We start from the raw sequence: 22,774 nt of genomic DNA, 5'->3' as shown, positions 1-22,774 counted from the left end.
AGGTTTTCCTTTATTATTTATTTATTTTGGGGGTGCTGAGGATTGAATCCAGGGATATTTTACTTCTCAACTACATCCCTAGCCCTTTTAATTTTTTTGAGACAGGGTCTTGCTTAAGTTGCTGAGGCTAGCCTCAAACATATGGTCCTCCTGCCTCGGCCTCCCCAGTCACTTGGATTAAAGGCATGAGTCACCATATCTGGAAGGGTTTCCCTTTCAATGTTAACCATCTGGCCAGGTGCTGTGATGCAGGCCTGTAATCCCAGCAACAGGGAAGAGACTGAGGCAGGAGGATTGCAAGTCTGAGGCCAGCCTTAGCAACTTAGGGAGATCCTGTCTCAAAATTAAAAAAAAAAAAAAATTAAAAGGGCTGGGGATGTAGCTCAGTGGCAAAGTGCCCCTGGATCCAATCCCCAGGACCTAAATAAATAAATAAATAAAACAAAATGTTAGCTATCTGAAGTGATGTTATTTTTCTAAAAACCTATTCTGGACTCATCATAAATTTCTAATACTATATACAATTGTCATTCAATAAATTTTCTCCTTGTTTTTGTTTTGGTGTTAGGGATTGAACCCCGGGGCCTTGTGCATGCTAAGCGCATACCCTTCATTCCCCAGCCCAAAGCTGACTTTTTATGGACAGTTTTTACACTGGGCCACAGGTGGCCGCATCCTCAAGAGACCGTTCATCTTTGAGGTGGGTGAAGGCCACCTGCCAGCATTCCCTGGGACGCCCCGGTGAGTTCCAACTGGAATGTGTTTGTCTGCTTTTGCTTTTCCTCTTCCCTCCCTATCTGGCTGACCCTTGTCACTTCTTTCTGAACTCCGTGTGCCTGCCAACAGCAACCTGCTCTTCCCCTTTGAATTGATCATTTCTAATCTGCACGGTGGTTGGGAAACTGGATCACCGTGCTTCTCCTAAATGTGTCAAAAGTAAGCAGGAGGATCAGCATCTCCTTTTGCTGCCCAGAAGCCCAACATGGCCTCCTTCCTGATCCCTGGCTGCATTCTATTTTTTCTTTTATTGTTTGCATCGCCGAGGACGTGCCAGTGCCTCACACGTGTTAGGCAAGCGCTCTCAGCCCCGGCCCCCAGCTGGTTTTAGACCACTGGGTTGTGAGCGTACTTCTGCACTACAAATGTTATTGCAGTGTGATAAACATTCAGAACATCGGGGAGGGTTACACAGCTCTTCTAAGTCCATCTTCCCTCCAGAATGCAAGTTCATTGCTCACGAGAAGTTTTTAATTTGTCGTATTTCAGGGGACTTGGAAAGTGCCAGTCACTCTTCCTGCCCTCAGACAAGATGACAGAAATTAAAAATGATTCCCGCCCCCCCCCATTAGATGAGGATTCGTTCTTTACCCCAAGGACTTGAACTTATTCCGTGTTTCTTTGCAGGATGAAGCTAGCTCTTCATTCACAAACCAGGGTACAGATAAACACACACTTGCTCAATAAGCAGCATGTACATCTCCATGCGTTCAGTTGAGCAAGACGCAGAACCAAAGTCAAATCCCCACCACTGGATTTAAGTAGCCCCCAAATGGAGTTTGTAAGCAGAGACCACAGACAGAGCTTTACTATCATGATGGCTCTGTCTCTACTGCCTGGCCATTGGTCACCTTGCTCACAGCACAGGAGCCCACATGCCCAGGTCAAAGGAGCACATGAATCTCACGCTCTTAGGCCATCATGAGAAACCTCGCCCCCTCGCAAACACTGAAGATAATGTGGATGTGCTGCTGGGTTGAAGGCTGTCCCTTTCGTTCTCAGAAATGAAGAAAGTCACATCTAGAGCTTGCATGTCATTGGAAAACAGGGATTTGGAATGACTACCGGATGCTCTGACTTCTATAAAGCAATGGCTGAGTGATTTCAGATATTGATCCTGTGTCTATCTCAGTAAAAAAAAAAAAAAAAAAAAAAAATTGGGGGCGGGGCGGGGTACCAGATATTGAATTCAGGGGCACTCGATCACTGAGCCACATCCCCAGCCTTATTTTGTATTTTATTTAGAGACAGGGTCTCACTGAGTTGCTGAGGACTTTGCCATTGCTGAGGCTGGGTTTGAACTCGTGATCCTCCTGTTTCAGCCTCCTGAGCAGCTGGGATTAGAGGCCTGTGCCACCACACCCAGCTCTCAGTGAAATATTTTAAAGTACGGAGAGTGACACACACACAAAAAAATAGTCTCCACATGACGGAATAAATTGGACATCCACTTATTCATTGACCCAGCCCCTGACCAGCAACGGTGCCCTTCCAGGCTCACACAGAACAGCACACAAAGCACAGGCTACAGATTGCTTATGTTTTAAACAATAAATGCCATGAACACTCTAAAAGCTATATAACTAGTTGCCTCCTCAGTGGGACCTTTTAAAAGACAGCCAGTAGGCTGGAGGGATAGCTCAGTTGGAAAGCGCTTACCTAGCACGCGAGAGGCCCTAGGCTCAATTCCCAGTCCTGCAAAATAAATAAGTAAATAAAGTAAAATTACAAAAAAAAAAAAAAAAAAACCTTAAAATAAAGCCAGTGTATGACTCTGTTATGGGTTCAATTGTGTCCCCTGCCCCAGACCCCAGCCTAAGTCCACAGGTTGAAGTCCTAACCCCCAGTCTCCAAATGTGACTGTATCAAAGACAGGGCCTTTAAAGAGGTCATCTAGGAAAAGGGAGGACATACCAGTGAGCCTTAATCCAACGTGATTAGTGTCTCTGTAAGAAGAGATCAGGACACAGGCATGCACAGAGGGGAAATCCTGGAAAGATCAAGGTAGAAAACGTCCACCTACAGACCGAGGGGAGAGGCCTCAAGAAGTCAACCCTGCCCATACCCACGATGCAGACTTCTAGCGTCCAAGACTGAAAAGGTAAGTTTCTGTTTTTAAGTCTTCCAACCTGTGGTCTTTTGTTACGGCAACCCACAGCTAATACAGCCTCCAAAGCATAAAGCTGACCTGCGCTAGAACCATTTCATGAGAACTCTTAAGACCTGGGAGGCAAGTGCCTCTGAGTAGACCCGAAAGAACGGAAGACCTTAAGGAAACAAGACAGTGTCAGGTGACATTATCACAAAATATGTTTGTGAATAATCCCAAATGTATTGCCGATGGGAAGCAACTCGTTTAAAATCTGAACTTAGCCACTAAAATCTATTGCGCATCCTTTCAACAAAAATGCTTTGCCCCATTAAAATGATCCCAGAGGAGAACACTTCGTTTCACTTACAAAAAGTCCCTGACATGTTTTCAAATAAAAATAAGCCGGCTACAAATACATCATCTCATGTTTTTAAACAAACAAAAAGTTATACTTGCATATAAATGTGAAAGATGGGACCAACACCAAAATGCTTATCTGTGGTTATTTTCAAGTAGTGGGATCATAAAGGATTGTACCTTCTGCCACTGGGTTGTATCTCCATTTTCTAATTTTTCTACACACACAGTAATTTTGTTATAAGGAGAAAGTTACTGTGTGTGTGTGTGTGTGTGTGTGTGTGTGTGTGAGATGCTGAAGATAGAACCCAGGGCCTCCAGAATGCCGGGCAAGTGTGTTCTACCACTGAACTATACCCCCAGCTGTGAAGTGATTATCTTTAATGTCATCAATATCTCCAACAAAAATCAAGGATTTGATGCAATTATCTAGAGAATGTGACAGACAATATTGATAAGGCAAATTATAGAACACATGACTTCACAGAAAATTCCTTTCTTTCCCTCCACCGTTATCTTATTGGATTTTATTTATGTTTGGTATTAGGAATTGAACCCAGGGGTGCTGTGTCACTGAGCCACATCCCCATCCCTTTTAATTTTTTTTAATTTTGAGACAGGAGCTCCTTAAGTTACTTAGGGCCTTGCTAAGTTGTCAAGGCTGGCCTCGAACTTGAGATCCTCCTGCCTCAGCCTCCAAAACTGCTGGGATTACAAGTGTACACCACCATGCCAGGCCCCCACAGTTTATCTTTACACTATGGTTTTTATCAGTTCTTCACATTTCTGATAGGAATGCTGTATATCTGACCATATTTTCTTCTTACACTAAAGTTCAAGTTTCAGAATACAGCTAAAAGAATCTTTCTTTCTTCTCCAATTTTTGAAAAGTTGTGCTTTATTAAACAAAACGAGAATGTCAAAGGCACTTGGAAACTGCAGAATACAGTGGGAAGAGCATGCGATGTCAGACATATTTATATGTCTGTCTCTGTCCTTTACTGGCTGCCATTAGCTTAGGCATCTAACACTACTGAACTCCAGTTATGTCACCTATAAACAGTTGTGATAACCACCCACACCAATGTCATGAGGGTTGAAAGAGGGGACATGCATAAAGCATTTGACTTAGACATGTGCCCCTTGTAGGTGCTCAAGGAACTATAGCTCTTGTATAGCTTAAAACTAGAAGTTTCGTAGTTACGTTTCACAAATCAAACACAAATATCCTTACACCAATAAAAGTGTTAGGGTTATATCAAATTCCTCTGTAATCTTTTCGTAAAAATGGAATAGTGGGCTGGGTTGTGGCTCTGCGGTATAGCACTTGCCTAGCATGCGTGAGGCACTGGGTTCAATTCTCAGGACTGCATATAGATAAAATAAAGGTCCATTGACAACCAAAAAAAAAAAAAAAACCAGAATTGTGCCGGACACAGTGGCACAGGCCAGCTTGGGAGGCTGAGGCAGGAGGATCGCGAGTTCAAAGCCAGCCTCAGCAAAAGCAAGGTGCTAAGCAACTCAGTGAGACCCTGTGTCTAAATAAAATACAAAACAGGGCTGGGGATGTGACTCAGTGGGTGAGTGCCCCTGAGTTCAATCCCCAGTACCACTCCTTCCAAAAAAACCAGAATAGTGCCACAATGATGTCATTACTTCTAAACTGCTACACCATCATCATTCATTTATGAGTATGTTTTTAGAGCTGGATTTATATGTCTATGCGTATGCATATAAAATGCTTATAAAACCAAGTTGCTCGGAATCTTTGTTAATGCTATTAAAATTGTAATGACAACGGACAAGATAAAACAGTTACATCCCAAATACTGAGTTATAAACTTTCTGCAGTCATTAAAACTATCGCTTGTTTTATAAAAATCTATAAACCAGAATGATATGACTCCATGATTGGTCAATCTGCTCTCACTTTTTCCAGGTGAATTTGGGGTTAAGTGTTGACTCCAACATGTCTACTTCAATCGAGAACCCAAGGTTCACCGTGAACACCATGCTCAACTTAAATAGCTGCTGAGTGGTGGACGCAGGAGGGGAGTGTAAGTCCCCTGATTCTACAGTCCAAGTTCTTTCTACTGCACTGTAGAGTGATGTAAAAATAAAATCTTGGGCTGGGGATAGAGCTCAGTTGGTAGAGTGCTTACCTTGCATGCACAAGGCCCTGGGTTCAATCCCCAGCACCACAAAAAAAAGAAAAATTAAATCTTGATCAGGTTGTAATCCAAGTGAAATGTATGTGTGTAAACCAAGATGCAGCTCTGAAAAGAATAGAGGGGCTTGTGGGGTGAGAGGATGAGTGCTTCCAGCTATTAAAAATGTAATAAAGCCAGAAAGTACCCCTTGTGCATACACTACATATATTCTATGGTAGAGTTAGTGTCAGTGCAATGATTGTCTGGTTAAGTAATCAGACAGAAAACCTATTAGTATTGGGCATATGCTAACAATGGCATTTCAAATTGGGGAGGAAAGGATAGATTGATTACTCAATAAAGTTGGAACAATTTGAGGGGAAAATTCATACTAGCTTCACACTCAAGACTAAAACTTAATCCAAATGGATTAAAGGGTTAAGTGTAAAATATTAAATGATAAGAAGCACTAGAAGAAAAAGCAGTAGAAGAAAAGGAGGCAACTATTGATCTGGTCTTTGGGACTGTGGAAGGATTTTTGAAGGGAGAGAAAGAAATCATCAGGGGAAAAGGTATGTTTTTATTTGTATAACAATTTTAAATTTAAATAACCCTAAAATCCCACTATGAGGAACATGTATACATGTTTTGAGTTATCATCCCATGACTATATATCATGATCATATGTGAGTGAAAAAGGAAAGACCCACTATAGGCTGAACTGAAATGGAAATTACAAACTTGGAAGCTCATGGATAATATAGTTAGGAGCCTTGAGGTAATAAAAGCTACCCTTTATTGAGCCCTTATTTGGTGTTAGTTATGTTAAGCATTTTACACATAATTTTTATTTTTTTATTTTTTGGTACTGGGGACTTAACCCAGGGGCTCTCTACCTCTAGGCTATATCCCCAGTCGTTTTTATTTTATTTTTAATTTTTGAAACAAGGTCTTGCTAAGGTGTCCAGGCTGGTCTTGAACTAGTGATCCTCCTGCCTCAGCCTCCCAAAGTCTCTGAGATTACAGACTTTCACCACTATGCCTGGCAAGCAAGTAATTATTATCTCATCCTAAAAGGAAGACACAATTAGTTCCACTTTTAAAATAAAGAAGTGAAGACAGTGAGTGGCTAAGAAGCAAGATGCCCAGGGCATAGCTAATTAAGTAGCAGAGAGAGATTTGAGCATGAGTCTTTCTGAGATCCAAGCTTTTTTATCTTAATTATTATGCTCTACAGGCATAGGTTGAAGAAGAAGAAAGAAGGAGGAGGAGGAGGAGGAGCAGCAGCAGCAGCAGCAGCAGCAGCAGGAGGAGGAGGAGGAGGAGGAATGAAAAAGAAAAAGAAGATTTCAACTGCAAATTGGGTAAAGGGCATGAGGAAGCAATTCACAAAGAAACTTAGAAACACAATATACGATTTCTAATGTCCAATCCCAATAGTAACATGATAAATGCAAACTAAGACATACATTAATATTTTTTTCTCTTTATCAAATTGGCAAAATTTTAATATATAGTTTTGGCAAAGCCCAAGAATATAGATACGCTTTCTTGTATAAATCATACCATTTTCAGTTATCCTGAACAGAAACTTGGAAACTTAAGGATTACAGCCTTAAAAACATAATTCTTTCAAGCAGCTACTCCACTTCTAAGAAAAATAATTGTAGAAACTATCTGAAAGTGATGTATACTAGGAGTTGTAGGAGGATGACTGTCTCTGGATTTTTTGCCATCATGAAAAGCCGGAGCAAGGTAAACATTCACCTGGAGAGTTTGGGTACATCAATGGAAAGGTACCAGTGTACGTGATGAAACAGCTCGTCTACCAGTAACAACCCCGACAGGTGAGGATACGTGAAACTGGGAAAATTTCGAAACGTAGGAGGAGACCAAAAGCATCTTACAAAACTATATGTGTTGTTTTTAATGATTGTTTTTTGTGTTTATCCACCTTTTTCCAAATTCTCTACAATAAACACATATTTCTTTTACATTGAGAAAACAATTATTATTAAAATATCAAAAAATTTAAATCAGAAGACTACTACCTAGTTTAAAAATACAGAATTTAACCACAGTACTACTACAAATTACACACACACTCTAAGCACAGTTTCTACTAAATGTTCCAAGCTTTGTCATTCATTAAATTCAAGGATAAAAAATGTCTCAAACCAGACATAAATGTAAGGTACAGATCTCTATAATATAAAAAACTGTGGTTAGGTCAATAAAAGTAACCTGTTCCTTTAAACTCACCCTAAGCAAATTAATGGCCTTCTATAAGAAGGCTCATAAAGACCTCATACAGAGGTGGGCCATTCTTTTTTTCTTTCTTTCTTTTTTCTTTTTTGGTACTGGGGATTGAACTCAGGGACACTTGGCCACTGAGCCACATCCTGAGCCTGATTTTGTATTTTATTTAAAGACAGGGTCTCATTGAGTTGCTTAGTGCCTCACTTTTGCTGAGACTGGCTGTGAACTTGCAATCCTCCTGTCTCAGCCTCCTAAGCCGCTGGGATTACAGGCATGCGCCACCATTCCTGGCTCAGAGATGGGTAATTCTGGAGAAAATGATAGCTTCTCTCTTCAAGATGGGATTGACCCTTAATTTCTATCTTTCATCTTAGGTAACATTAGTATTATAACTTGGAAATAAAGCTGTTTGTATTGTGTAAATCTTCCAAGATAAATTATTTCTAAATTAAAAACACTTAAAAAGCAAGTACTGTGGGGCTGGGGATGTGGCTCAAGCTGTAGCGCACTCCCCTGGCATGCGTGCGGCCCAGGTTCGATCCTCAGCACCACATACAAACAAAGATGTTGTGTCCGCCGAAAAATAAATAAATAAACATTTAAAAAAAAAAAAAAGTAAGTACTGAAATATATTTCTTCAAAATATAGAGTATCCATTTCACACTATGGCCAACGTTATTCTTCATAGTGAAAAGCTAGAGGCACTCCTTTTGAAATAAAAATATTCTCTTCCTCCCCCTAAAGAATATATAAGATAATAACATGGTATTGTTCTGCAATTTTTTTTCTGACCAATGCAATAAGACATGAAACAGATGTAAGAAATTTAAAAATTGGAAAGAAAGTTGACATTATCATTAATTATAGGTAAACTAGAAAGCTCAATTAATGGAAAACCATATCAAAGAGAAAAGGAATATATAATAGCCATCTTTATTGAAGTCCTGTATGTCAAACACTAAACTAAAGTTTCTTAGGATTATTCATCTACTAAGTAGTAGGGGTGGGGTTCAAACTCAAGTTTACTGACTGCAAAAACTGTTTTTTTTTCCCAATATATTATTGCTTAGTTCTATAAAATGGACAGTTATAACACACACACACACATACACCTACATTTCCTATTGGAAAGCAATGGCCACCAAATACATAAAAAATTTAAAACCTCATTCACAAAGCAACAAATTTATCAAGGTTTGTGTATAACCAAAAAAGAAAAAATAAACACAGACATATATGTGCAGAAGACAGATGAAAGAAGATTGAGATAGAAAGACTGAAATTTTTATTTTTAAAATGGACATTCTAGGCAGGGGTTGTGGCTCAGTGGTAGAGCGCTTGCCTAGCATGTGCAAGGCCCTGGGTTCGATCCTCAGCACCACATTAAAAATAAATAAATAAAGATATTGTGTCCATCTACAAATAATTTTTTTAAAAAATAGACATTCTAAATTAATTTATATGTTACATAAAACTCCAATAAAACCCCCAACTGTATAAAATATTTTATAGGGAGACATATAACAAAATAATTCCCAAGTACATCAGAAGAAGTAGACATGTGAAAATAGTCAATAAAATTTTGCTAAAGAACTATAGAAGGGGTACTAGACTTTAAAATTATTATAAATCTATAATAAAAGAGTAAGGGGATCATGCATAAAAACCAAAATGATATATCACCTCACATCTGTTAGGATGTCTATTATAAAATGAACAAGCAAATTTAAAAAAAAACAGGAAATAAATAACAAGTGTTGATATGGATGAGGAGAAATGAGAACCTGTATACACTGCTGGTGTGAGTATAAAATGGCAAATTCTATGGAAACAGCATGGAAATTCCCCCAAAGAATTAAAAATGAAATTGTCATATGATTTTAGCTATTCAACTTCTGGGTATGTATATACCCAGAAGAATTGAAAGTTGGAACTTGAACAGATATTTGTACACCCATGTCTATGGCAGCATGATTCACAATAGTCAGAAGATGGAAACTCAAGTGTCCATCAAGAGATGAATCAATGAAGAAAAATGTAGTGTACACATTTAATGGAATATTATTCAGCCTTCAAAAGGAAGGACATTTTGACAAGCACTGAAAGTGGATGGATCTTGAGGACATGAAAGAAGCCAGACACAAAGTGACAAATACTGTATGAGGCTAGTTTTATGATGTTCTCAGAGTCGTCAAACTCAGAGAGGACTTCTTTTACTCAGAGATGCAGAAGGCTCCTTGGGACATCCCAGAGACACAGCCTACACCATGGCTGAGCACACCAGGTGTCCCTGGTTCTAGGTCCCTGGCTGAGAGCAAGGTCACACTTGCTGGTTAAGCTTCTTTCATGCCTCAAATTAAAGAGCATGGGACACCCCAGGAAACTGAATCCTGAGACCATAAAACAATGCAGAGCAATTTCCTTATCTCCTTCTCCTCCACTTGGAGTTCTTTAGCAAAGTAGTTTGCAAAGGGCAAAGTTCTCAGCTCACAGAACTCCCGGGGTTTGGCTCCTATGGCGTGGAAACAGTTCTTTCATGATCCACAGAGCACCCTGGAAGGCTTCTCTGGGCAGCCCTGAAGGGTGATACCGCACCATAAATTAGAGGTTAAAAAGAGGTGCGGCACAGAGGTCTGATTGGAGTCCTTGCCTCGGTAGCTGGGGCTCCAGTTTCAGGGATTATTTTGAGAACTTAATTTAGCTATAGTCAAACATGTCGATTGTAACATGCCTAAAGAAGTCACCTGTCTTTCCTTCAGCCGGGGTCCTGAAGCACCATTCAACTCCTCCATCATTGTTTGGCATAACAAAGGTACAAGCACATTTTCTTTTTAAAACCAGGACCAGTGGCTCTCTGAAGCTCCCTTTGGTCTTGTAAAAGCTGTTTGGCCACCTACTGAATTTTTTTTCAGCGGCCAGAGCTGGGCAGAAAAAGAGCAACTTACTGCTCTTGTTCAGAGGAAAGCGAGAAGAGTTGCAGACTCAGAGCTAGACAGACTTTATTATTCAGTACCCAGGGGGATTTGCAAGAGAATAGCTCAGACACAATCTCTGACCACCCTTCCCTCAAGGAAAAAGCCAATTATTTCTCCTACCTAAGGAGTTTAGCAGGAGTGTGCCATGTAAAAGCTTCCGTGACATCTTTATCCTGGGCAAAAGGAGGGTGGGGGAGAATGGTGACATGATTCAAGTACCTTTGCTTATTTGTGCTGTTACCAAGGGGGGAAATGGTGCAAATGACTTGCTAGGGGTTTTTTCTTTTCTTTTTTTTTTTTCTTCTTCTTCTTCATATATAAAAAAGGATTAGCAGCTACTTTCACTTTCTAATGAACAGTCCCAACGAGTTCCGTGTAAGGCATTTAATGTAAATCGAAGTTGATTTGATTCAGAGAAAAAGAGACGCATGGAGACCCCCCCACACACACACACACACATTTTTTACAAACATGAGCTTTCTTGGCCCTGGAGATCAGAGAGGGAAGCTAGACAAATGGAAGTCGCCACTCATTCAGGAAGAGCACACCGAAAGCGAAACGTTCATTGATGATGGGTTTCTCACTCTCGGATTGTGAGAAGAGCAAGATGAGCAGGTGCAAAGACAGAAACCCAGGCAGGCAGGGCTGGGGGGCAGCCAGGCTGCGGCATGCCGAAATCGCAGTGGAGTTGGGTGCGACTTGGGTCATGGTTGTGTATTAACAGGGTCCAAAACCACAATATTAAAAAAACAAGACACAGATCAGGGTCTGAGCGGTGCTGGTAGTTGGGGACTGTGCTGGCCAGGTGCTAATCCTGACAGGTAGGGCTACCTCCAGGGAGAAGGTTAGAGAGCTGGGGTACAAGATCAGCGGCTGAGCGCTGGCCTCGCATGGGAGAGGCCCTGGGTTTCATCTTTAGCCTGTAAACAAGAAAGGGGGTGGGAAGGGAGACGAAGGCTCAGAAAGGTGACTTCAGATGCAGATGTGCAAGTGAGGGAAGAGATTAATACTCATTTAATAAGTGGGAAAACTTGAGCCAGGCACGTGTATGTATGCCTGTGATCCCAGCAGCTAGGGAGGCTGAGGCAGGAGGACTGTAAGTTTAAAGGCGACTTAGTGAGCCCCTAAGCAACTTAGTGAGACCCTGCCTCAAAATTAAAAAAAAAAAAAAAAAAAAAAAAAAAAGGGACTGGAGATGTGGCTCAAGGGTGCAAGCGCCCCTGGGTTCAATCTCTGGTACCAAAAAAAAGTAAGTGGGGAAACCAGAATTCTGAGAGCTGATGTAAGTTGCTGAAGGTCCAAAGCTATTTAATATGGCAAAGCTGACCAAACCCGAGACTTGGATTCAGAGCTCCTGACCTCAGAGAGGAGAGCTGAGTCGTCTTCTCACTCTGTGAAATCTGAATGCATCCATCAGGGCTAGCGAGGGTCAGCCAATGACTTGACAAGGCCACGTGGCCATGTGCTAGTAGTACCACTGCCCTTCACCCTGCCCTCAGGAGGCGGGGCCCTGGGACAGATTCCCGGAACTCAGCCAGTGCTCCAATCTCTGGTGGCAGCATGTTCAGTAGTAAAGGAACTCAGGGACGTGGGTGGAGCCCTTTCAGGACAGGCGACTAGCCTACAAACAACCCACAGGGGCTCCCGACTTGCACTTCTCTCAAAGCCCTTCATCTGCCTCTGGCCTCCTCCAGTTCTCTGGAGGTCCCAAGCCATTCCAGGTATCGCTTTAAAAAAAAAGAAAACTATTTATTTACTCATTGTTTTGCAATACTAGGAAGGGAACCCAGGATCTCACCCATGCTAGGCAATTGCTAGACCCCTGAGCTACATCCCCAGCCTGTTTTATTTTATTCTGAGGCAGGGTCTCCCTTAAGTCATTCAGGCGGGCCTCAAACTTGTGATCCTTCTGTCTCAGCCTCCCAAGTTGCTGGGATTAGAGGCATTGCTCTTATTTGTCTCTCTGTTCTCTTTCTCTTTTCTATTTTCCAAGCACTGAGGATTCTGCTATGGACTGGATCTCTTTCAGTTTTCTTTCTTCATTTTCTTTTTTTCTCTGGTACTGGGGATCAAACTCAGAGCTTCACCCATGCTTAGGCAAGCATTCTACCACAGAGCTGTGCCCACCCCTCATCCACTTTCTTAATGATAATTGTAGTGGGTTCAACAACAACAACAACAACAAAAAAAAAAAAAAAAAAAAAAAACTGGCACCATCAACAGATCTGGATCAGGAAGTTGGGTGAAAATAAAAGTCAACATGTACCAGAGCCCTGGCTCCAATGTGAGCCAAGTGTTTAGGCTGCATCCTACACAATCTCATTTTACCCTTCAGACTCCTCTTGGAGGCAGACGGTCTGCCCGGTTTAGGGAAGAGAAGTTCACAGAGGTTAAATCACCAAGGTCAAGGTCACAGAGTAACTTCATGTCACTTCAAAGAACCCACCCTTGTCACTCTATGGAGACAGTGAAATGACAGTACCATTTACCAACATCCAACAATCCCACTAGTGAGGGGACTTTCCATGGACAGAGCCCCTATTTGAAATCATGACTTTGCCCCCTTAAAAGCGGTTGTCAATAAAACAGTCCAACAATTCTAACTTGCTTTGTTTAGACAAACTTGACCCCCCCAGTGGCTGGCTGAATTCCACCCTCCACGTCCGAGTACCTTGCCTTGAGGTTCCCAAAATGCAAGGCTGAGAGTCAGAAGCACTGATCTGCTGAGATGGTAGAAAGGGGGGGTCGATTCACATGACCTCTTGCTAGCCCAAAACACAACTAGCTGTCAATACCTGACGGGAATCACGACTCTATTATTATTTTTTTTTCCCAAATGCACACCAGGATACCCAATTCAAGAAAGGTGGAGAAAGGTTCTTATTTAAACTCTGGTGAACAGGATGGTAAGGAGCACTGTGGAATAAAGAAGGAAGACTGAGCAGCGAGGCACGGTTTTCCTGCCTGCCCTGTCTATTGCACCAAAACTTCACCAAGCGACCAGGACAGAAGTCAGGGAGAAGCTGAGAGACTGGGCAGGAGATTCACAGCTGAGATCTCTGCAGCTTTGGAATGCTCTGAAGAGAAGACACAGGAAAAAGGAGGAGAGATGAGCCTCGTATGTCTCCAGGGAGAGGGCTTAGTAAGCAGGCCACCTCAAGGAAGGAAGAACTTCTTGTTTTGATGGGTGGATGGAGATTCAAGCCTCGTGCTGCTAAGCACACACTCCACCACTGAGCTCCATCTCGGTGGAAACTGGGGAAATGGAATGGGTGGGACTCAGATGTTTGATAAATGGTTACCCCTTGCTGCTGATTCTACCATCACCAGCCTCCTCTTGCTGAAGCAATAAGGGTGTTCCAAATGCTAGAAAGAAAGATACCTGTGGAAGTAGAGTGGATTTCAAAAATCTGGCAAGCAGAGGCCCTAATTCCATCCTGGAATGAACATTTGCAAGAGTATATATGTGTGCTCTCTCCATTTGGAAGAGGCTTATTTCTAGTTCCTTAGGTTTCTGGAAGACATTAGAAGATTCCAAGAACACTCTGGTTTTTGGTGACAAATATCAATTGTACTTGGGGTGAATACACAAAGCAGTCACCACACTGATCTTTTCCCTACCGGTAAGTCGCTGTCTTCCCGTGGTTGATGGAGAAAGTTCTCCAGGAGGTGAGAAGAGAAGCAGAGACGGTGCAGAGGGCTCAAAGGAGGCTCCAGTGGATGAGAAACACCTCTCGTGGCGGTGCCATAAAATTCTACGTGGCTGAAACTTATGTGCTTTGAATCTACAAGGCACACGGAGGCTAGGTCCAAATTAAAATCACCTCCCAGGCCCGGAAATGTCTCCTCTAGCAGACACTGCACAGTAATCTGTCTTGGCAGAGAAAGAAGTGATTTGAAAACTGAATTGGCTACGGAGGAAAAGATGGCATGAGACACAGGCTTGCGTTGGGGGTTTTCTCAGAGTCCAGTATCCTGTTGGCACCCCTGTTGGCATTCTCCCGGGTTCCTGGCGGATCCCCAATGCACCCCTCCCTGCACTCAGTTTTGGCAACTCCTTTGTGGACAATGCCAGTCAGATTCACCTGGCTGCTTTTGTGTCAGAAGATTCCCAACCCTGACATGAGATTTCTTCACCATGTCCAGTGTGAAAACGTGTTCCCAAACATATATTGCCACAGATAAGCATGGCCAGGTAGCCCTTTCTCCAAAATGGGTGTGGAGATGTTAAGAGGGAAGTCCAAAAGACCACTTAAAGCAAAGATGCTATAAAAATGCACAAATCCTAGTTCGTTTCTCTCTCTCTCTCTCTCTCTCTCTCTGCTGGGGATCCAACCCAGGGCCTTCTGCATGCCAGGCAAGGACTCTACCACTGAGCTACATCTGTAGTCCTTGGTTCTCTTTCTCATTAGCTGACAACTCAGACAAATTATCTAGCCTCTGTTTTCCATTTCTTCACCTATAAAGACGTAGGACCTTCTATATTACACAGAATTGCTGTACAAATTAAATAAAGCACACAAGCACTCACCAGGGTCTGACCATAGCAAGGAGCCGGGATTCCCTCCTTCAGAGGTCCTTTCTACCAGTTCCAGAGTCATAATTACTAACTGTACATGCTGACCCCTTTATACACTGGAAGTGCTTGGCAAGTCTGTGTTCCTGGAGCACTTTTATTAGAAATAAGCTTCCTCAAGAGCAGAGACCTGGTCTATTTTATTAATTGCTATAATTAATTCCAGTGCTAAACGAATATCTATTTGTATGAATGCATTAATAAGCAAAGTGGAGACGTCAACACTATTTGGAACAAATTTGTATACTTATTCATAAGTTTGATTTCATTCAAAGATGGTAGCATTCCACAGATTTTAGGGACCATGACTGTTTTGTATATCAATCAGTGCACCATATTAATGAAGTCTATGATGAACATATGCTTAACACAAGGTTTCTCAAACATCTTGGTCTCAGGACTCCTTTACACACTTAAAATTATTGATGGCCTCAAACAGCTTTTATCTGCATAGGTTACACCTATTTATCATATTTTCTATATTAGAAAGTAAAGCTAATGAATTTAAAAATATTTGTTAATTTATCTAAAAGAATACCTACCCTGTTTATTACATGTTAACATAAATAGCCCATTTTTATAAAAAATAACTTCCCCAAAAGAAAAGTTAATGAGAAGTTTATTTTTTGCGCATCTCTTTGAATAACTTTCTTAACAAAAGCTCACTGGCTACCCTGCCCTCAGGTGGGTTGCAATATCACACAATGTGTATCCTCCAAGAAAGCCCAGAGGGAAAGAGGGAGAAAGCAAACAGTGTCGTACGTTTGTTAGGAAGACAGTATTGACCCCGTGCACCCCCATAAAAGACACCAGAGCCTCCCAGGGATCCCCACACCAAACTTCCAAAATAACTGCTTTATCCCTGATGACAATACAATACCGTTAGTTGCTCTGAGTTCAAACTGAGGTTTTATTTTACAAACATTTGAATTTCACATTTCAACACTGAACTCTATTTTTTAACATTTTGCCTCTGGAATCTGCCAGATATTCTGGCTAAGGAAATATGTGCGTGTACGTGTACGTGTGTGTGTGTGTGTGTGTATAATATACATAATATTTATATTTATATATTTATATATAACATTTTTATATTGTATATATATTATTACAAATAATATATTAATTTAATATATTATATATTAGAATATATATTATATATTAAAATATATTATATTATGTAGTATTATATATTATTATTTATATATCATATTAAATACTAATTTAATATATATTAAAATAAAATATATATTATATAATATTGTTAAAATTATATGTACATAAAATTATACATAGAGATAGATAGATTTTATATATATATATATATTCACATATATAATTTTTTTTTAATCTGGGCACTTAAAGCCCCAAATTCCCAAGCTGACCTCTTCATCCTACCCGATAGCTTGCTGCTGGATCAGGGTCAGGTGGGAGTACTAGAATATTTTAAATTCTCAAAAAAAGCCTGTTTTTCACCTTTCCAAAGTCAGGCCTGGTGGTCTCTCGTGGCACGGACTTACTCCTTCTCAAAGATGCTCCTGAAAACTGTTCACGCCTCGGGTCTTCTCTGGAACAGGAGAACTCAGCTTGTCTTTCCTCATTTGCTCTAAACACAGGAGTCCCATTTCCTACCCCACTGCTTGGCAGGATTTGACTTTCAGAAGGGAATTTATCAGAATTTTTGTGTAACCAGGCTGTATTAGTTTTCCTTGAATCAGTGTAGGATTGGAGAAGGCGATTTAAACTCTTTTCTGGTCATTTATCAAGCTGTGTTAGTCAGTGAAGCGTCGGCTTCGGCTCCTCTCTCTGCACCCAGGCTCAGGATAAGGAATCAGGTGGTTTCACGTACGACAGGGAACTGCAACACTTCACAACGAGTTCTCTGGGTGAAGACCCATGGAAGGAAGGCGGTCTCCAGGCCAAGCAAAAATCTGAGTTTGTCCTGCACAATTGGCTAGTTTTTATTTAATTCAGTTCCCCACTTGCTTTGAGTGCTGTTAGGAACCTCAGGCTAACTCCAGGTCTTTATCTAGCCAATGAGCCAGATGCTGATGTACATTTTGTGTATCAACCTCACCCCAGCTTGAGCCTCCATTCACCCAGGCATGTATATATGAATTTGTCCATTTTTTGATACAGGGGACCAAACCCAGGGCCTCATGTGTGCTTGGCATACCACCACTGAGCCACACCCCCAAACCTGACACTTATTTAATTTAAATACAGACATACTTTGGTATTTCTGTCATTCCTTTTTAGGATTAAGCAGGTATTTAAGAAGAAGTTAAATAGGGCAAATCTTTCATCTACTGTTTTTTGTGTTTTGGGAGATTTAACCCAGGGGGTGTTTTACCAAAGAGCCACATTCCCAGTCCTTTTATTTTTATTTTTTATTTTTTTAATTTTGAGACAGAGTCTCACTCACTAAGTTGCTTAGGGCCTTGCCAAGTTGCTAAAGCTGGCCTTGAACCTGCGATCCTCCTGTCTCAGCCTCCTGGGATGCTGGGATTACAGGTGTGCATGACCGTGCCCAGCTTCATATATCATTTCAATCAAACCAACCTTTTCAGATGAGTCCCAGAAATTAAGGGGTCAAAAATCAAAGTAGGAAGTAGGAACCCTTACACGTTTGTTTTCTATAGCCCAGGAACAAAGGAACTGTTACTTATCATTATAGACATTGAGCTACATATCTCTTTTTTAAGTATTTATTTTTTAGTTGCAGATGGACACAATATCTTTATTTCATTTTTATGTGGTGCTGAGGTTTGAATGTAGTGCCTCACGTGTGCTAGGCGAGCGCTCTACCACTGAGCCACAACCCCAGCCCCCGTATCTTTGAAGGTGTCCTTTTGCAAAAGCTTGGAATTAGAGAAAAGCAAGAAGGATGCCGGGTAATTGATGGGTGTTACCTTCCACTCCTCACAAACACCTATGAAAGGCAGTTATTTCTCTCCCATTAGACAGGTGAGAAAACTGAGGCCCCAAAAGGTTAAATAACCTTCCAACTTTATTAAACACATGGGAAGTGGGGAAGCCAGAATTGGAGACCAGGTCTGTGGTACTCAAAACACAAGGGTGGGGTTCATTTTGAAAATTCAGCAGTTGTCCATCTATGACATAATTTTTTTCTATCTGGATATCAAACTGCAAGCAAATACAAAAATAAAAGAAAAGGAGACAAAAAAACAAAGAAAAAGGGCACAGGCTTCCTCTATGACAACTCAGTGTGAGGCCAATGTGACAGAATTAAGAATCCAGAACAGGATAGAGCGGAACAAAGTAATGACTTGGAGCCTTGGACCCCAATGCTGCTGCCTTAACTTTCGACACTGATAGGATTATTCTTAGTGGGGGAAAAAATAGTCATTTAATGAGTGAATTCTTTATTAGGTCCCCATGAGTATGCCCATTCTCCAAGACACTGGGTCAGAGATATGTATGGCACGAGTCATGCTCCTGCATCTGAGGCCTTGATAAGACCAGGTTTAAAAATAATAATCATGTTGGGGTTGTGGCTCAGTGGTAGAGTGCTTGCTTGGCATGTGTGAGGCCCTGGGTTTGATTCTCAGCACTGCATATAAATAAATAAATAAAACAAAAGTCTGCCAACAACTAAAAAAAAAATAATAATAAAATAATGATCATGATAACAACAGGATGTACCTCATCCTTTTTGTTAGATATTCCTTTTCTCCCATAAAAACATATAAAAGCAACTGGCCCACTCATAAGTGGAGTTTCCAGCTGGGTACAGTGGCACACATCTGTAATCCCAGTGGCTTGGGAGTCTGAGGCAGGAGGTTCAACAAGTTTGAGGCCAGCCTCAGCAATTCAGCCAGGCTCTAAGCAAAAGCAAAAATGAGTGAGGTTTCCATTTTGCTGAATATTAAACTCTTTAGCAGGCCTGATAATATTGTAGGAGATTCTCTATCACCATCTGTCATTGTGTTTTAGAAATATAAATTTTATTATTAGCCTAAATAATATATAATTAGGCAGGTAAGCCTACCTCTCTAAAAAGAAAGCCCCACCGTAGGAATCATTTTGAGGTGAAATTTCCTACGGCTTCTTCACAGCACAATTCAGTGTGGGTTAACAATGTGCCCCCATAAGACGGGATTTAAAGGGGGAAAGGAAGGTACTGTGCGGGGTGTTAGCACGGGGCTCTAGGCCTGCCCCTGACGAGCTGGTACCTTGAATCAGTCACTTAATAGGTAGGATTTTCCTTCTGTTTCCAGTAGAATGGAGAAAGTAAGTTCTTTAAGGTTGCTTCACCACCTAACACTCCACAATTCTGCAGGACTCAAGAATGATTACACCGAATCTCCACTTGCATGTGACACAGCACAAAACACGGAATATCCCCTTGTGAAAATAAAGGCACAGAGGTCATCCCACCTTTGCATAAGTGTATTTATGGGTAGAGTTACCATGATCCTGGAACAAACCGTTCTGCCCCCCCACCACCACTGACCACAGACAGACACCTGTCAATCTGGTTACAGACCATAAACATGGCCATGATGAACGGGAGGCCAAGCCAACGATGACTGACATTATGAACCGCAGACATGATCTCTGTAAACCTGAGTGATCTGGTGACTGGGCCACCCGGGTCACTATCAGATGGATGGCGATTCTCATCTAGAAAATAAAGTCCATTTGAGCTTAGAGTCAAAAGCAGAAAAGGCAGTGGATGACAGTCAGGTTCTAGAGACAGGCAGGTCTTAGTTTAGATATAGATATAGAGCACACAGGGGCTGGTGCAAGGTAACGGTAGAGCCCAAGAGCACTCCTGTGCTCAGTTCTCTCCTGAAGGCATAGGGCATCTGCAAAGAACTTTCTAGAACATCTGGCATTCTAGAGCTTCTTCTGCATGCCTGTTCTTTGTGGGATCCTTACCCCAAGCAGTGGGGATGTTCAATGCTCAGCAAGGGCCTCTCAAAGCAAGGAATAATCTGTAAAGCATCTGGCACGACACCAAGCCACCACCATGACCCAAGGAGATCTTTCAGAAGGCTAGCGGTGTAGCTCAGTGGTAGAACTGTAGAAGTCCCTGGGTTCAAATCCCGGCATTATAAAAAACCAAACCAAAATAAAAAAAAAAAAACCAAACAACAAAACCCAGGTAGATCTTTGGGCCCCTTTTGGCCAAAGACCAGTTTATTTTATCATTAACAAAGATGAGCAAGTTATTTTGAAGACCCACAAAGAACACGACAATTCTGCATCAAGTGTTGGACCCCGGGCAAGTTATTGAACCTCCCTGCGCCTCAGTTTTCTTTTCTGTGAAAAGGGATTTATACGAGCAGCCGACCTTTCAATGTGAGGTGCCCAGCTGACACCTGGCCCTTAGAGTCAGCTGGTGAAATGGTTCCCTAAGTGACAGGTAGTGGTCAACGAAAACACAACCCATAATTCCTTCCTCATCACTAACGGGTCCCGTCTGGTAGGCAGGGTCACCAGGGGACCTTTTAAAAGATGTGGATCTCTGCCTTCTCCTCCCACTCTGTCTTGTTCCGTGTCCTAGGTCGGGCCCAGGAATCTGCATTTGAAGTGAATGCCTTGAACGAGTGGGACAGAGGTGGTCATTGAACTGGCAAATATTGAGGGGAAAACACACACACACACACACACACACACACACACACGTACTGCCCTGGAACACGGGAACTGGGCCAAATTTTGGGTGATTCCCCTCTCCCTCCAAGAGAGGGATTTATGGTTTGGGTAAAAACCATTAAGAACACATTGGTTTTCTCATGGGTTTCAGTTTGAGTCTCTGCCTCCTGCAGCACAGAGCAAAACCATGCAGCTTTGATAGGAGCCACGTGACGGAGCTGAGCACTGAACTGAAACCAGAGGAAGACCCAGGGCAGGGACAACCCAGATATATTTTCCTTTCCTTTCTTCCTCCTCACCCCCCCAACTACTTTTTTTTTTCCTATGAACTCTTCCGTTTATGATGCTTCAGTTCATGAACAGAGTTATAAATAGGTGGTGTTTTCTGATGGGCTTATCTCACTTAGCACGATGATATTTCCCAGGTCCCTCCACGATGTAGCATCTGTCCTTCTCATTGCCAAATGACATTCCAGGGCACAGGTATACAATATTTTATCCACCCATTCATCAGTTAAATGGTTATTTGGGGGTGGTTTTATGAATAACACTGCTATAAACTTTGGAGTACAAGTGTTTGCATGGGCAGGTTTATTTTTCTCTTTTAAAAATTAGAACTCGCCAGCTGAGGTGGTGCACACCTGGAATCCCACCTTCTCAGGAGGCTGAGGCAGGAGGATCGTAAGTTTGAGGCCAGCCTCTGACACTTAGTGAGACTTTGTCTCAAAGTAAATATTTAAAAAGAACTGGGAAGGTGGCTCACTGATAGATGACCCTGGATTGAACAATCCCCAGTACAAAAAAAAATTAAAATAAAAAAATCATAACTCCATTGAGACATGCATGATGGAGTGAAAAATCAAAAGGAACATTTGTTTTCATTGATGGGAAGTTTACTGGTGCTGGATGCAAGTCAGTGTATGAGCTGTGACTCTACCTCTTAAAGCCCATGCCACCTGTGTACCAACTTTAGAGATGCCCAGGAGCACCAAGGACCTAAAAAGGGTCTCGATATTGCAATCTCAGGATCTCATAAATGAGAAAGAGCCGACTGAAAGCCGCCTGGTGCACAGGAGAAAGTGAAGCAGGCTGCCAAAATCCTCAGATGGGTTTCCGCCACAGCAATCAATCCCCAGGCTACACTGTGCAAAACCAGGCAAAGTGGATAAAATGGCCAATCCCGTTAGAACAGGGCAGAATTAGGATGAGTCATCTCTAGAGGGACCTCTCCATATGTGTCACCTGTTCCAAGCAGTATCTCATGTGACACAAGTAATAACCAAAGGGATCATAATCAGCTCATAAAATAGATTAAATAAATACAACGGTATTGTATACATAAAAATACCAGTTACAACTTATCAAAAATTTGGTATAATCAAAATATGTATGCCTATGTTATATACATAGGAATATATATATTATACACATACATATGTAATATATACTACATATGTAGAACAATAGACCCCACAGTTGGGCATGGTGGTGCACTCCTATAATCCCTGTAACTAGGAGGCTGAAGCAGGAGGATTACAAGTTTGAGGCCAGGTTCAGCAAGTCAGTAAGACCCTGTGTCTAAATGAAGATTAAAAAGGGTAGGGTGTATAACTCCAGATAAAGTGTTCTTGAGTTCAATCAAGAGTATATAAACTAAAATAAAATTTATGTGTGTGTGTGTATATATGTGTGTGTGTGTGTGTGTATATGTATACATATAATACTTTGTGTATGATAGGATACATAGGAATATATATTATACATCTATTATAGGTATAGTTTTATAAGGATAGTTATAAAATTTTGGGGGGACATTGAAGAAGACATACTAATGTATTTTAAACACATTAGAATAATTCAATCAATGGGGCTGGGGTTGTGGCTCAGTGGTAGAGCGCTTGCCTAGCATGTGTGAAGCCCTGGGTTCGATCCTCAGCACCACATAAAAATGAATAAAACAGAG

General features: G+C 41.5%; 1 protein-coding gene and 1 long non-coding RNA gene across 3 annotated transcripts in view; one reads left to right on the top strand and one right to left on the bottom strand.

Annotated features, from left to right (window-relative positions):
• Window positions 1-22,774, bottom strand: part of Rreb1 (ras responsive element binding protein 1) — a 180,368-nt gene that overhangs the window by 140,709 nt on the left and 16,885 nt on the right. The window lies entirely within an intron of this gene.
• On the top strand, window positions 2,680-7,370 carry LOC144366343 (uncharacterized). The gene is made up of 3 exons (XR_013425404.1): window positions 2,680-2,878; window positions 5,166-5,283; window positions 6,614-7,370. It is a non-coding gene; the product is annotated as an uncharacterized LOC144366343 (long non-coding RNA).

The sequence above is a fragment of the Ictidomys tridecemlineatus genome, chromosome 8 (assembly GCF_052094955.1).
Source record: "Ictidomys tridecemlineatus isolate mIctTri1 chromosome 8, mIctTri1.hap1, whole genome shotgun sequence".
Taxonomy (NCBI): domain Eukaryota; kingdom Metazoa; phylum Chordata; class Mammalia; order Rodentia; family Sciuridae; genus Ictidomys; species Ictidomys tridecemlineatus.
The sequence above is the reverse complement of the archived record's forward strand: the minus strand, read 5'-3'. Positions and strand labels throughout refer to the sequence as shown.